Raw genomic sequence first — 12519 nt, forward strand, 5'->3', positions numbered from 1 at the left:
TGCAGAGATACATCTGCACCCTGTGGAGAAGCCCCATGCTGGAGCAGGTAGATGCCTAGAGGAGGCTGTGATCCTGTGCGAGACCTGTGGAGAGAGGGGCCTTGCTCCCATGCTGGAGCAGCCTGTCCTTGAAGGACTGCACTCTGTGGAAGTGTGATTCACGCTGCAGCAATTTGAGGGGGACTGTTGCCCATGGGATGGAGTCACGTAGCAGTTTGCAGAGAGCTGTTGCTTGTGAGATGCACTTACGTCGGAAAAGTTCACGGAGAACTGTCTCCCATCGGAGGGACCCCACAGTGCAGCAGGGGAACAACTCTCCCTGAGCAGCAAGAGAAGCCACAGGTGATGAACTGACCATAGCCCCCATTCTGTCTCCTTATGCCATTGGGGTAGGAGGTTGAGCTGGAAGGAGGGAGGAGTGGGGGGGAAGGTGTTTTTAAGGGCTTATTTTACTTTTCATTATCCTGCTCTGATTTTGTTAGTAATAAATTCACTTCATATCTCTAAGTTGAGCCTATTTTGCCCATGATGGTATTTGATGAGTGATCTCTCCCACTCCTCATCTCAACCCATGAACCCTTTGTAAAATTTTCTCTCCTCTGTCCAGCTGCAGAGGGGAGTGAGTGAGCAGGTTTGGTGGGTGCCTGGCAGCTGGCCAGTGGCAACCCATGACACCCTCCAACAGATGTCAGGGTGGTTGAAATCTCCCATGAGGACAGGGCTTGTGAACATAAGGTTGCTCCCATCTGTTTTCCCAGTTGGGTGGCCTGTAACAGACCCCCACTATAATGTCACCAGTCCCTGCCCTCCCTTTAATCCTTACCCATAAGCTATCAGTTCCTCATCCATCTTGTGCCAGAGCACTATGCGCTCTAGGTGGTCATTGACATAGAGGGTAACACTGCCTCCTCATCTCCCCTGCCTGTCTTTCCTAAAGAGCCTGTATCCTTCCATTTCAACACTCCACTCATAGAGTCATTCCACTGTGTTTCTGTGATGCCAATAAGGTCAGAGCCCTGCAGCCATTTGCACATCTCTAACTCCTCTTTCTGTGTTTGCACAGAGGCATTAAAGTTTGGCCCCTGATGAAGGTGGCTTTTTGGCTGGAGTACCTGGAATTCTTTGGTACTGTCCTTCATGTGCTCTCCTGCTGACCTGTGATCCCTCTCCAGGCTCTGGGTATCTCTTGCTGGCACTGGCATCAAACTGGCAGGAGTGAGATGGATTGAGGTCCCCCTCTCCCAGCAACTTTAGTGTAAAGTCCTCTTCACCAGCTTGGCAAGCCTATGACAGGAGATGCTCTTCCCCTTGTCTGACAGATGGATGCCAAAATTTAAAAACTGCAAAAAGATTTCAAAATTGCAAAATCTTAATTCAGGCATTTAGTTCCCAAGCTGCAAAAATCCATCATGTTTCTTTCAGAAAAGCACGTGTTAAATTACTGCACATACATTAAATGTATTTCTACTCTTCATGTTTGTAAATTGAAGCTATTTCTAGTAATTCATTAAAGATGCTATTTTTTTTCTTGTTTAAATGGTGGTTATAGACTCTTTTACTCGCTTCAGGCCCTGCTGGTGCCATTCTGTTGCATTTGCAAGATCTGCTCAGCATCTATGAGGTGCAGAAGATCTTCAGTCTGCTCTCTGCCTGCAGCTGCAGGCACAATGCAATCCCACGGCCCACACACCTCACTTATGGGGGCAGCAGTGCCCTCCCTGCCACGGACCACGTTACTCTCCAGGCAGGTGGGACTAGGGTTGCACTCATCGGCCGTTCCATGCCCGCAGTCGCAGGCCTGCAGGGGGCCCGGCACCTGGCCGTATGACGCGCACGGACTTTCCAGCGGTCCCAGGCTGATTTGTATGACTCGCATCTCGGTTTCAACATTACAGTGCTCAATCCAGGCCGCAGCGGTGCGAAACGCCAGCCAGGGATGTCGTTGCTTCCCCAGTGCCTGTCTTCTCCCCAGGCTACTCTCCTGCCCAGCTGCTGGTGTCAGTAAGAGTGACACTGCAGAGCTGTGCCACCGCACATTTAATTTTACGGCGGCGGCGCAAGGGATTTCCCTGCCGCCCCGCGCGGAACGTTCGGTATTGTTCCTATGACGTTGCGGCAGGGAAGGCTCCTGCCAGCAGGGCGGGTTCTCACCCTTGGTGGCGGCCGGGAAACTCCTCCCCGAACACTCACGAGGTCACGCGGCTCATCTTGCTAGGATTGTGACACGGAGCGGCGCCATTTTGGGAATGAGGCGAGCGGTGTGGGGTGCAGGGTAAGGGGTGTGCGCACGCAGGCACGCGTAGTTCTCGAGTCCGGGGCTCCCACGGCTCTAGGGTGGTAGAAGGGGGCCGACTCCGTTAGGCGTGGCCTGGCGCGGGGTGGGGTGGGGGTATAATCTCATTCTTTTCGCTGTAGCGAGGCAGTCAAGGGGAGCTGCCTCCGCCGTAGCGTTGGTGGCTGCCGCTGTTGTTGTTACGTGGGAGTGGCGGGCCCGTGAGTGCCTAAATGCGGGCCGCGGTCCCCCTGGAAGTCAGGGTGAGTGCCCAGCGCGGGTCCTTCTTGGGGGCAGCCGCTGTTCCACACCAAAAGTCCCGACTGGGGCTGGGGAGCTGAGGGGTCTGCCGGCGCACTTCACAGGCAACCAGCCCCGAAGTGGTGAGGCTTCCCCAGGCGGCTCCCGCCACTCCTCTGGGCTTGTTTTGTGCTTAAGCTCGGTATCTGGCCCAGATCAGCGCCTTCCTCTCCAGGTGACTTGTGTGGATCTATTATTTTTTCTAATAAAATGAGAAATGCTTTTTTACAGTTGTTTGTTATTCTCGGAAATTAGAGACAGGAAAACGTTTTTGCTGATACGCTGCATTTTCTGTTAAATATGCCTGATGCTTTCTTCAGGATGTGAATGAATATTTAACTGAGCCTTCTTTACTCGGGTTTGGCTCTGATTGCATATATGTTTGCTTTTAAGATTCAACTATATGTACTTGTCTAATACCAATTCAGATTTCCAGTGGGAAAGCTGATTGTTCTTGTTCTTTTTCCCCTAGGCAATTTGCATTGCTGAGTCCTGGATATTTGGAGCCTTTTGCTGCAGCTGATAGGGAGGAAAAAAGGGGGAAGCTGTCCTGCACCAGTTGTTTCTTGTAAAAGGGGAGAAATATCGGACACGGATTTGGGATCATTTGTCCAAGTGCTTCCTCCTGAAAAGGCTTCTGAAACAATTATTCAGCATCCGAGAAGTGAATTGCAAGTTGAAGTCATGAGCTTTTTCTTTCTAGCAGTGCAGAGCACCTCACCCTTGGACACTTTTGTCCACGTGGCATGGATACACAGCTAAATTTATTAAGTTCTGAATACTTTGCCTGCCAAAGTAAAATGCTGTTTTGCGTTTAGTTACTTTTTTCTTCCATGCACGTTCTGAGTCATAGCCATAACCTGTTCTCTTGACTCCAAGCTAAATGCAGCCCAAGTCACTGTGTAGATGTTGCTGAAAAGTTTCATGGCAGATATTTTTACACCTATTCTTTGATATAGTCTACGGTCATTTTGCAATGAGACCTACTTTCTAAATCGAGTGGCTGATATACATTTACTTATAATTCTTTCTTTTATATTTCATTTAATATTTTTAGTGAAAAATGTTTTTGCCAATAAACAATATGGTGGTATCCAGATAGCTGTTGTTTACAAATGCCTCTGTTACCTGAAGCTAGGAAATGTTCCTCAGTTCAGATTTGAAATTTGGATTTTTGGTTTCATCGGCTGTGGTATAAAAAGGTATATTTGTTTCACCTGTAGTTGATGCTTCTTATAGTGAAATGTACATGGAATAGACAAACGAACAAACTGTCAGAGGGACAAATAAACACTTCTTAAGGCAGAGACTTTGCGAATTTTGGAAATAGTCTTGCAGAATCTGTGAGCAGGAAGGATGGTTAGCTGATTTCTATGAAGTCAAATCTATGTCAAACAGCTATGAATGTAGTATTGATGAGAACTCTGGATATTATCTTGAGGGAAAGAAACTGGAAAAATATAAGTCGTGCAGTAGTAATACCTCATGCAGCCGTCTTGGACTAGGTAAGTATTGTAGTGTTCATAAATTAATTTTCTACTGATAAAATGTTTTTTCAAGGGTACAGTTAAACCATTAATATTACTGCCTAGAAGATACTGGTTATTCTTTTTTTTGGAAAACATTGAAATGAGCTTGCAGAATCTTATTTACCATTTTAACAATTAATGGAGTATTTTAAAGACTTTGCAGAATACATGTATTGCTGCAAAAAGAAATTTGTAAGTATGAGTGTTTTTCATGCAGATTAAAAATATGTACATCTAGACTGAATCACTAGGTAACTTCCTATTAATACTTTAATCACAACAATGAACTTTTATACTTACTGAACAAGTCTACTGTACAGCTTGTGTGTCTAAGTCTTTCAATTTGTATTAGATATTTTTTCAGCATGAAGGTACTGATAATGTACATCTTTTAAAAATTCATTTCATTCCAATGTTGTTTGTCACTTATGGAAGCCAGATTTTATTACAAAAATTAATTTGCTGCCTATGCAAGCTGTCTTTTATATGTGTTGATATTTTAAGGTTGGGTTCAGAGTCATTTCCTATTCTATAATGGAAATTATTGATTCTGATGGATTAGTTTGAAAGTATACCATAATAATTCCCCCAAAATCTTTTTGCAGGGATTCAAAACAAAATATAGTGGTGAACTAGCCAGTTTTACATGTTATTGTTAGATGTATTGCTGTCCCCTTCCTTTGTAGTGGTTAAAAGTTTTTGAATATAGTTATAGTTTAGATATTGTAATGAATATATTTATAATGTTTTTTGTAGGTTTGCTTTCAGCTGAATTACTACTGCTTTGAAGAAAATTAGGATGGACAGAACAACTTATTTCAGAAGTCAGAGGTAATTTTACTAAGTTCTCTCCCCTTTACCTCACCTTGATTATTCATAAAGTTTTAATTAATTAAAATATTATTGGGTAGACTGAGTGTCTGGTAAAGGTGACATGTTTACCTTTAGTTGCAACCTTTTCAACAATTTTTTAGAGCTTCTGCAGTACTGAAATATTAATAACAGTGAGTTAATGAAAAAAATTGTTTTATCTAAGGGCACTGCAAAAATGTTTCATAAGATGGCTTATGTTAAAACCTTGAAGAAAAGTAATCTTAAGCATATGAAACTTGCCTAAAGGTTACTACAATGGTGGTGTTTTTTTCCTTTTTCTTCCCTGTAACTTGCTATTTTGACCATAAACGAAAGACTTGCACCTAAATAAATATTTTAAATTTTTAAGCACACTGAAGTAGTTCTGTTCTGTGTGTGTTTTTATGTCAATATCTAAAAGTTGACCTAGATTCAGTTTTTTGCCTTCTTTAAATGTTTTTGCTGTTTTGTTAATTTATATTTCAGTTTTGCTGTTTTGGAAACATGAAAACTGTAGAACATAAATAGGAGTGTTTCTATAATTGCTTGGGGCTCTTCTAGATGGAGTCTTGGTATGTCTGGGCTTGGCTGAATTAACTGAGCCACATGTAAAGTAACCACACTAACAGAATTACCTTCCTCATTCTCTTTTAGTTGAGTCAGTGTTTTGCTTGAAAATACTTGGTAAATGGGAAAAATTCAGGTGTGAGTGGCCATTTTATTAGATTTTGTCTATTATGTGGCCATAAATATAGTAATACAAGTACTTTTTAAATCATAGGAAAACTGATGTCTGTCTTTTACAAGCTATTAACTTTCAGTGCTATCTGACACCTCTTAACAAAAGGTTCTCACTGAAATCAAGGAATTGCATTCTCTCCACTTACTATTTTGGGTGACATTTTTATTTGGACTCCTTTATCTTCTGTATGTTTTGAAGAGTTTGCTTTTTAGCTTTATTAAGTTAACTTTCTTTACATTTTTCAGGTTGCTGGTAGGATAGTTCTTTTTTTCTTTTCATTGTGTTTTGCATTTGAAAAGTGCAGTTGTTCTTATTTGTATGTGTATGTATTTGACAGATTTAGGCGTGTGCCCTTGTACCCTAAGCAAAATTCATGCTTGGGTGAGGACTATTGAGGAGGAAATGCCTAGCATGCTGGTCCTTTAGGACAGCTCACAGTCTGTTAAGTGGTTTGCAGACAGCTATGAAGATAAGGTCCTTACCCTGGAAAGATTATACTTTAAACCTTGATGTAAACATAGCTTTTGTACTGGAATAACTGTCAGCAACTTGACTCTTTTACTGATGCATTTATTCTGGTAGAATTCTAAAGTGAGTACCTTTCTTGAGAAATTATATTGAATGGTGTAGGCTATTCTTCTGTGAAAAAACTGCTGGTGGAAGCTTTTCCGTTTAAATTTACTTAATATAAATAAAATCTGTAAAATTATATTATGAAATTGTGTAGATATTTACTTTGTTAGTACTTCACAAGCTAATGTACTTTAAGCTCTTTTTTTTTTCTCTGTTTTAATGAGATTTTTCTGTTTAAAATGTACGGGTAAAATGGTTTGATAGTGATAGTTCATCTGTAATTTCTGAGGAAGTTGCTCTTAGTTCTTTATATTTTAGTACTAGGAGTAAATTCTGTCCTGCAAGGAGAATTCTTTGCAGGCTTTATTATAAGTAAACTTGAATGAGACTTGGTATGTTTCCCTATGTGATGCTATCAACTCTTCCACAATCATCAGCTTTCATATTTTGGGTAAAAATAGTCTGGAAAGCAGTTGAAATAATATAGAATTGTTTTTCTGCTTTATATGCTGAGGATATTTTAAAACTGCCACATTTTTCAACTGCTTTTTCTTTAGGTTCTTGTGAAGACTCCAAAGTGCAAAAGCAGCCCTGGTGATTTTGTTACATAATGTATGCAGAACTGGGTGGTGATGCTAGTGCACTAATGCTTCAGCTTTTGGACTTCAAACCTTGCAGAGGACAAGAGATTAGCATTTATCCAGTTTTCTGCTAAATGGTAATGCAAGTGTAGGATTTCAAGCAGAAAGAACCTGGTTGTAGTTTACGTTCAAATAAGAACTTATTCTCTGTTAGAAAATAGTTAGCTTTTTTTTTTTTTCAATTATATTTTTGGTGCAGTGCAAAAAGCAAAAACTTCTTTGGATAAAAGTAATGGTCAAGGTATTCTAAGCTCTCATTAATTTTGGCTTTTTAAAACATTTCCTAAAATATGTCTTGATTTTTGTAACAATAATATTTGATTCACAGAAGTGTTATTAACCCTATTGCTTTTGAACCATATTTATATATGTAAAGGGTACCATACAATAAGGAGCAAGTGGTTGGGATTTTTAGAACACCAGTGTCCCACCAAGTCTGCCAACATTCTAGATCTTAATATTAAACAAAGATAGTAAGTGCACTTTAGCTGATTCATCCTCACTTAAGGAACTGAGGTCCTAAGTTGAAATGAAGGTGGATTTTTCTTACATGTTTTTGTTTGTATTTGCTAAGTCACTGTAAAGCTAGGTTTTAGGGCCGTGTCTATATTAGAGGATGTGTTGGCTTTTTATGGTTAAAAACTTGACTGTTAGAATTTGATTCAATATGCTTTTCACACCCTGGCATGTCATAAAACTCTTGGAAGTGCTCAAATTTGACAGAGGACTTTGTCCCATCCATATTGTTCTGCAGGAAGCCTTAGTTATCACACTTGTTTTTTTTAAAGATAAGACAAGAAGGTAAATTAAAGAAACAAATGGATATTTTTTTCCTCATTGTCCACTGTTAGAATGCTCATCAGAACAGTTCTCTATTGGATGCTGATACAATCCAGTTTAAACCCAGAAGGGCAAAGAAAACAAAATCTCTGTGTATAAAATGGAAAGAACTTTGAAGGTTCAAAATATACCCAAGAAACATGATTAAAACAAAACGAAGTTGGATATCAATGCCAAAAGTTTGATATATTTTATTTAATAGTAAAAGAGACAAAAAAAGAAAGAAAGAGAAAGATGTGGGAGGGTGGGAGGACAGGGAGAGAGTGACAGGGGTTAGGTAGAAATATATCACCCTTTCGGGGGTCCCAGTGACATCCCATTGCTTCCCTCCATCTGGTCTTCTGGTGGTGAGAGTCACCCACCACCATCACACCAAAGAGTATAGAATCGAGTGGATTAATAGATGTTTTAGACCAGGTGGGAACACCCACGTGCCTCCCTTGCAGGGAGCCAGTTTGACACCATCCTTTGCAATACTATGGATCTGTTGCATCATCTGCAGTGCTCAGGTGCAGGGTCTGGGGACCCTTGAGGGCGCCTTTGATGGGCCGTGACACCCCCTCTGCTGTGGATAAGCTTTTCCTGGGTGAAGGGGCCCCTTAGCTGAGCTGGTCTGCACAGCAGATGGGTGTTAATTTGGCCTCTGACCAGAGGCTTTTCCAACACACACCCAAAGCCTCTCTTCCCCCCACCCTTTGGTGTGAGGGTCTGGCAGCTGATAGCCCTGGGGCTGTGGTCTCCATTCCAAAAGTGTTAAGCCTGTGCTCTGTGAATGTATCCTTTTCCCCAGCCCTGAGTTGTTACTTTATCTTATCTTCATCAGCGAGCAGTCCAGGGCTCCAGTCAGAAGGCCTATTCAGGGTGTGGTGGACTGTTACCTCTGTCTCTCTCTCTTCTTTGCCTCCTTTGGGCTCTGTTCTCCGCGGATATAATTTTCTATATTCTCCCAGCCTCCTCTGGGCTGAATTCTCTGTGAATACAGTTCTCTATAGTCCCCCAGCCTCCTCTGGGCTGAACTCTCTTTTATATACAATTTTCTCTTACTCTCCAGCCTCCTCTGGGCTGACTTCTCTGTAGATACAGTCCTTCTTTAATTCCCCAGCCTCCTCTGGGCTGAATTCTCCTGGGATCCTCCCTCGTGGGGAGTTCCCCTTATCTCCGTCTTCGTCACTCGAAGAAAGCCCCCGGACTCATTAGGTTCAGATTTCTCGGGTTTATTAAAGGATTTTTACAGAACTTGGCAGGTCCATCCAGACTAACTGCACAAGCTTAAATCGCCACGGCCTGGTCCATCTTGTTCTAATGATACAAAATGGCCCCGAACCATGCGGCCTTTTCACTCTTATACTAATTTCTATCCTATTAACTACTGACACGTATATTGTTATCATACTTTAACAAATAGGTTTTCTATATCTACTAACGTAATTAAAAGTGCGACTAACTCTAAACCAATTACATTCTGTGCTTCTATAAACTGCAGAAGCATGGAGAAGAAGGAAGAAGAAGGACTAAAAACTACACCCTTTTCCCTCCATCTTTACTCCATGTGTGGAACCCTCTTAAAACTTATACTTTCACCTCTGTGTCAAAAAAACTACTTTTCTACTTCTTATTTAATTTCCTACAAGCTCTGGCTTATTCAGGGATATTTAGAAGCCTTTTTATCAGTATTATATACAATTGATGTATTTTCCAGAGAATTTCACAGGCAGAGAAATTTTCCTGCATTTCTAGACTCCTACATCTCCCCCTTCTCTTTGCAAAAGCTTTCTCTAATTTTTTAAAACGGCTTCTCTATCCATGAATTAGCCGAGCAAACAATGTCTTCAGACATTTTCACTTAACTAAATCACGAGCAAATTTGTATTGATTAATACAATTAATAAAAAGATAAGGCACAAATGAAATAATTAACTGATCTTATTCTAAAGCCTTATCTCCCTTCAAAGGTTCTTAAACTTCTATAATAAACAATTCCCTTTTAAATTTCTCAGTCCACTCATTTCCTGCGTTATTGATTCTTCAGCAATTGAGATGTTGTTTTCACTCGAGATCACGTTTGTGTGCTGGCTTCTTGGCTTCTGGAGTCTACTTTCTCTCTTGCTTGTTTCTCGGTCCAATATGGTTTCACACACTTCGCGGGAACCCACTTTGGTCCTGCATCTGTGGAGACACAAGCATATCCTTTTCCCCAGGTTATTAGTTGAAATGGACCTTCTGTTTGTTTTGACTCTAAGTTTCTAATCAAGACTAAAGGTTTCTCTTTTAGTCTTGCCTGGGTACTGTTAGAGAAATGCCTAATAATCGGTGGAATTGGTTCTGCAAAGGAGCCATTTAGAAAATTCAAGACATACAATGCCTTATTCAATCTCATCTGAGGTGTAGCTTCTGCCTCTCCTCTTTTCTGTCTGTCTAAGATAGATTTTAAAGTACGGTGTGTTCTCTCAATAATTGCTTGACTTGTCGATGAATGGGGAATGCCAGCAGTGTGATAAACACCCCACTTTTTCAAAAACTCTTCAAGAGTACGATTTTTATATGTTGGACCATTGTCAGTTTTGATCTCTTTAGGTACACCTAATGATGCGAACGCTTGTAAAAAATGTTTACATGCATGTTTCGCTGTTTCTCCTGTGTGTAGAGAGGCAAAAACTGCACCTGAAAAAGTATCTACTGATACATGAATGTTCTTAAATCTCCCAAAAGATGGATATTTAGTAACATCTGCTTGCCATAATTGCAAACTCTCCAATCCTCTCGGATTTACTGCTCCTGTGGACATAGGAGGCTGTGCCAACTGGCAATCTGGGCAAGCATTTATGATGGCTTTTGCTTGCTCTTTTGAAATATGGAATGTGCGCATTAATGCCTGTGCATTCTGATGAAAGAATGCATGACTCAATTTTGCTTGTTCAAAAATATTGGGTAAAGTGTTTGAAATGATCAAAGTCAGTTTATCTGCTCGGGCATTTCCTTCTGCTAGAAAACCTGGGAGAGAAGAGTGTGCTCTAATATGTGAAACAAAATACGGATTTTCTCTTTGTTCTATTAGTTGTTGCATACTGATGAGATAACAATACAGATTTTCATTATCTACTTCTTTCAGAAGAGATCCTTCTATTCTTTTGACAATATTTGCTACATAAGCCGAGTCTGTTATCAAATTAAAAGGTTCTTGAAACAACTGAAATGCTCGAACTACAGCAGCTAATTCTGTAATTTGGGGTGAGCCTTGTACAATTTGGACATCTGATTCCCACTTTTTTGTAGTGGTATTTTGCCATGTTACAACTGCCTTGTGGGTTTTTCCTGAACCATCAGTAAATAGAGTTATTGCATTTAATGGTACTTCACTCAGCTTTGGTTTTTCTTTATAACTTAATTTGGACTGTAACAGTTTATGACTAGGAAAATGACTTGAGCAAACTCCTGTAAAATTCAACAACGCAATCTGCAAGTCATCGGACTTTTGCAATGCCCAATCTAAATAATCTTTCTTCAGAGACAGGTAGATGATAGCAAAATCTTTACCTGTCATTGTTAACAATCTTGTTCTGGCCCTGATAATTATCTGGGCTGCCATTTCTAATGCAGTATAAATTGTTTTGGGGAACCTGTAGGGTAAGAATACCCATTCTATTATCAACAAAGGATCTCTTTCTGAATTGTCCCACTGGAATATAAGACCGTACAACTGAATACCCTCCCCTAATACTCCCAGAAAAAAGGGGAGAGTTCTTGAAACTCGATGAGCTTGTCTTTTCTGGAGAGCTTCAGTGATATTTTCGAGAGCTCTTTGAGCTTCGGGTGTGAGAGTTCTGGGAGATCTAAGATCAGTGTCCCCTTTAAGCAAATTAAAAAGCGGCGAGAGTTCATCATTTGTGATTCCCAAAGTTGTTCTGACCCAGTTGATTTCTCCAAGGAGTCGCTGTAGCTCTTGTAGGTTATTGACTCGGGTTCTTACTTGTATTTTCTGTGGTCTTATTTCTTGTGCTGTGATCTTCCAACCTAGATAGCTCCATGGTGAAACTTCTTGAATTTTAGAAGTCGAAATTTCTAGTCCTGCTTTCTGAATTTCTATGAACATGCTGTCACGAGTTTTTTCCAGTTCTTGCTCTGTTGCTGCAGCAATGAGCAGATCATCCATATAATGAATGATCAATGCCTTTGGATGCTTTTCTCTCACTGGAGACAGGGTTCGTGCCACGAACCATTGGCAAATTGTTGGAGAATTACGGAGACCTTGTGGTAATACCACCCAATGATACTTCTGTAGAGGTCTCATTCTATTAATACTTGGAACTGAAAAAGCGAATCTTGGAGCATCTTTCGGATGAAGCGGAATGTTGAAAAAACAATCCTTGAGGTCGAAGATCATGATTGGCCAGTGTCTCGGAATCATTGAAAGCGATGGAAGTCCAAGTTGAAGGGGTCCCATTTCCTCAATGACCTCATTAATTCTTCTGAGATCATGAATCAATCTCCACGAACCTGAAGACTTTTTACGAATTACAAAAACTGGAGAGTTCCAGGGACTAGTAGTTGGTGTAATGTGACCTTTCTGCAACTGTTCTTGAACTAATTCTTCTAGAGCACTCAGTTTCTCCTTTTCTAGGGGCCACTGGTCCACCCAAATAGGGTCATCTGTTTTCCAAGTTAATTTCAAGGTGGTGAGTGCCTCAGTGGCCCCTATCAAAAATCCATTTCAATTCTCATCCCCCACTGGGATAGAATGTCTCTTCCCCACACTGTGAAGGGTCTCTGTAC

At 40.8% G+C, this 12519-nt stretch overlaps 1 long non-coding RNA gene across 2 annotated transcripts; it reads left to right on the forward strand.

The window, feature by feature from the left end:
• The first annotated feature begins 2339 nt into the window (after nt 1–2339).
• On the forward strand, nt 2340–8613 carry LOC131591984 (uncharacterized). Of its 2 annotated transcripts, XR_009280500.1 has the most exons (4): nt 2340–2535; nt 3045–4077; nt 4858–4932; nt 6826–8613. It is a non-coding gene; the product is annotated as an uncharacterized LOC131591984 (long non-coding RNA). The 2 variants fall into 2 exon arrangements; XR_009280499.1 differs by lacking the exon at nt 6826–8613 and having other exon boundaries at nt 4858–6405.
• Nucleotides 8614–12519: the final 3906 nt, after the last annotated feature.

The sequence above is a fragment of the Poecile atricapillus genome, chromosome W (genome assembly GCF_030490865.1).
Source record: "Poecile atricapillus isolate bPoeAtr1 chromosome W, bPoeAtr1.hap1, whole genome shotgun sequence".
Taxonomy (NCBI): Eukaryota; Metazoa; Chordata; class Aves; order Passeriformes; family Paridae; genus Poecile; species Poecile atricapillus.